Here is a 4,016-nt window from a genome sequence, read left to right as displayed (position 1 = left end):
GGGCCGTGCCAGGTCTAATCTGCTCCTAAGGAAACCTCTCCATAGAGGTGGCATCCTGGTGATTTCACTGTCACAGCTGGGAATGGTTTCATGATAAACAACCTCACCTCCAGTGCTCACCTTAGTCCTGCTGCCCCATGCTTTCCTGTTGACACAGGCAGAGAAAGGGGATGAATCTTTTTATAACAAGCTCGCAGATGCTACGAGATTCACAGCCATACTAATCTCTGTTCTCCAGTGATCTGGGACAACTGATCACCATTACTCAGGTGATCATCAGGTCACCCTGCTCATCACTGTGCCACATCGACATCTGCTGATACCTCCTTACCAAAAACGCTTATTGCATCCCCTTCCATCACCTCTCCTCCAGGCAAGACAGAGCCAATTCTCGCACCTTTCCTCGGAAGAAAGGCCAAGTTGCTCAAACACCTTTTCATTCATGACAGTGCCCTGTAGGGTGTATCCAGCTTCCCTGGATATTTCCTGAGTTGTAATGCCCCAAGCTGGACACAATTTTCCAGACTGCTGTTAATCAGTGCTGAGCAGACTGCAGTAGTTACTTTCCTGGCCTTATGCACCATGTGTCTATTCATCCATCTTAGAATCATAGAATCATTGAGGTTGGAAAAGACCTCTAAGATCATGGAGCCCAACCGTCAACCCAACCCCACCATGCCCACTAAACCATGTCCCTAAGTGCCTCATCTACACGTCTTTTAAATACGTCCAGGGATGGGGACTCCACCACTCCCCTGGGCAGCCTCTTCCAATGTTTCACCACTCTTTCAGGAAAGACATTTTTCCTCACGTCCAATCTAAACCTCCCCGGGCGCAACTTGAGGCCGTTTCCTCTCGTCCTATCGCTTGTTACTTGGGAGAAGAGACCAACCCCCACCTCGCTACAACCTCCTTTCAGGGAGTTGTAGAGAGCGATGAGGTCTCCCCTCAGCCTCCTTTTCTGCAGGCTAAACACCCCCAGTTCCCTCAGCCGCTCCTCAGAAGACTTGTTCTCCAGACCCCTCACCAGCCTCGCTGCCCTTCTCTGGACACGCTCCAGCACCTTGACGTCCTTCTTGTAGTGAGGGGCCCATCTTGTGCTGACACCACATTTCCTAACAATCCCAGAGCATTTTTAGGAGATGAAACATGGTTTGTTTCTGCACTAAGGAAGTCAATACATTCTTCACTGGGCTGCTCTGCTTTGCTGCGAAATCACATTTTACTGGTAAGTGGAATAAGCATCTGTTCCTCTCCTGAGTCCCACTGTACCTTCTTACACTGCCCACCCAGCAAAAGACAGTGCTGAGGGAGACCATACTGACTCCTCTTTTCTTCTCAAAATTAAACCTAGTGTTGTGGGTTTGTGGTTTTTTTTTCCCCCCAAGAAAAAGGAAATAAATGAATTTTCAGCTAGATGCTGAGACATAGCCTAAACCCAGTATTTCAGTCCGGGAATTCCATGACAATTCCTTACCGGAGCATTTCCATTTCTCCCCTCCACCCTTGACTGCATCTCCCATAAAGAACTGTGGCCCATACTAGTTTTGAAGTTTGGAGCCAGGTATGATTTTCAGCAGGACCTAATCTTAGCTTTTCTCATATGTGAAATGAAAACCTTGGGTATCAATTATAATCCATTTGAATGAATTTTCAAATAGAGCAATTGGAAAGAATTTAAGATAATTTTTACCTAGATGAAAAGGAATATGCAATAACTTTTGGCTTAAAAGAAAGAGAGGGAAAAAAAAATCCCAGACCACCCACAAAGTTCAGCTGGCATCTGGTCCTAAATATATAGAAAAGAAAGCCAAGAAAATGGATATGCTTGAGTGCTGCTCACGATATCTTTGGAAAGGATAGCAAAAGCACAGAGGCACTGGAGTTTCTCAGCAAGGATTCATCTTACAACTGGAGGCAGAGGTATCTTGACAGCAAAAACCATCATAGCCAAGAAGCAGGATTTGTTGGCTCAGGGGCACTAGAGAGAAAACATGCCTTTTTCAGCATCCAAATATAAGCTCTCATGAAGATGTGCTGCACTATGTTTTCTAGACCTACACTGGGTCAGGTCAGCAGTTCGGATCTCTCCGAAGTGTGCTGCCTGACGGATATACCCTTAAGCTCCCAGGTCCCGGAGATTTAGGCACATAAGTACATGAAAACGATCACTTCCAGGGGATTGTTCACTCGAGCAAAACTGATCATATGCATAAATTTGGCAGGATTAAGAACTTCAGTTGCATTTTCCAAGTTATTTCAAAGCAGAGCATAATGGGTGTTGGTGAGAGTCTTAAGACTCGTCCAAAGCTGGAATAATTAGAATTGACATGAGTTTTCCATTGGATTAAAGTAACCAAGATGAAAAAAAACCTGAGCAATACAGCCAGCACATGGAGGTGTGCCTGGAAAACTGATTAACATACATTAAAAAAAAAAAGAAAAATGTTTCCAGAGATGGTTACTTATGAAGTCTTGTCTCCTTTAAGGCTAATCAAAAGAACCAATAAATCTAATACATTCTGACTAATGCCTACAACTCAAAGCAAAATGCAGAATTTAGTCTGGATCTCAATGTGATCATGTTCCTTAAGGGACTAAAATTAAAGTTTATTAGAAAAATAAATATACCACTTAAAAAGTGAAATGGAACATGTACTTTTAGTAATGAAATTAAATTTCACTACATACAGCAACAGCAGAAGCAGGAAGATTAGTTGTTCAATTAATTTTTCATCTTAAATAAAAAAATATCTCTATATTATAGAGGAAATGCATTTAATATGCCAGCTAGGTATATAATATACATCCCCGATGTGAGAAGATTTTCATTAGCAATGGCAAAGCAAGAAAATATGGTCTTCTGCATATCAGCAAAAGAAGAATTCAATTCAATTAATAAAATTGAAGGAAGTTTTACTGAGGTACCAATTCTTCAGCCTTCTCTGAAGAGATTATCATTGTCCCAAGGAGTACGTCCATGAAACATGTAATGATCTTGCAAAATGAGCCAGATCCTGTGCTTTACTTAGGCTGTGCAAACAGGCTCAGGAGGGGCTCTGCAAGAGGCACATGACTCCAAAGTGCTTGTTCCCCCCCACTTTGCACCGAAGCACGCACACTGCTTTATTGGCTCCAGGAGGAGGACAGAGCATGCAGCGCTCTCTGCTTCAGCTGAAGCTGCAACCCATGAGGTGACACAGCCATCCTGCCTTTTGTGGTTACGCTCTTTAATGCTGCGAATTTTGTGTTTTTTGCTGAACAGGCCAAATGCAATCAGGGGAAAAGCCACCATCTGGACTCATCTGGCCTCTCCATTGCAGAGACCGTAATGAGAAGCGATACGGTACGATATGAAAGCATTCATTAGAAGGAACTGGCTAGAGCTGCGTTTGCAGGGAGCGCTGTCCTGCTGGCATGGACTATGGCTGCACACCACAGATCCCCTGAAGAGGATTGGGTTGGAGATAAAAGCCTGGCTAAACCTGCTGAAACTCCAAAAGTTCTTGGCATGCTCAGAAATTATATGTGGTGTGCAAAGGCTGCAAGGGGTGGTGGTAGGCACATGTTTAGGGTGTGCAGGTAACTCCAGGACTAAGTGGTAGCTGGCCAGAGGTTATTTTCACTGCGATTTTGGAATCTTGTGCCAAAACCTCTATCAGATAAAGCCCTGAGCCTTCAACCAGAATATCCTCACTGGACCAGGGCAGAAGCTGACAGCAGGAATGCAGTCAGTCTCGTCCTGTCCTGGCTTAAGGTACAGGTTTTCAACCTCGCCCCAGAGCTCCCTCTAGCCTCTTGCTGCTGCTGGTCCTCATTTCTCACAGGGAGCAAGGGTAGATTAGCCAGGAGGAGCAAGTCAGCACCAGCCAGCAGCCTGATCACCTCGTACCATCCTAGGACCCAACCACTGGCCAACCCTTCCTTTCTGTCCTTGTTTTGGCTGGGATAGAGTTAATTTTCTTCCTAGCAGCTGGTACAGTGCTGTGTTGGATTTAGGAGATGAGAATAATGTT

The sequence above is a fragment of the Aptenodytes forsteri genome, unplaced genomic scaffold, assembly GCF_000699145.1.
Source record: "Aptenodytes forsteri isolate BGI_AS27 unplaced genomic scaffold, ASM69914v1 Scaffold76, whole genome shotgun sequence".
Lineage (NCBI taxonomy): Eukaryota > Metazoa > Chordata > Aves > Sphenisciformes > Spheniscidae > Aptenodytes > Aptenodytes forsteri.
This window is presented reverse-complemented; position numbering follows the sequence as displayed.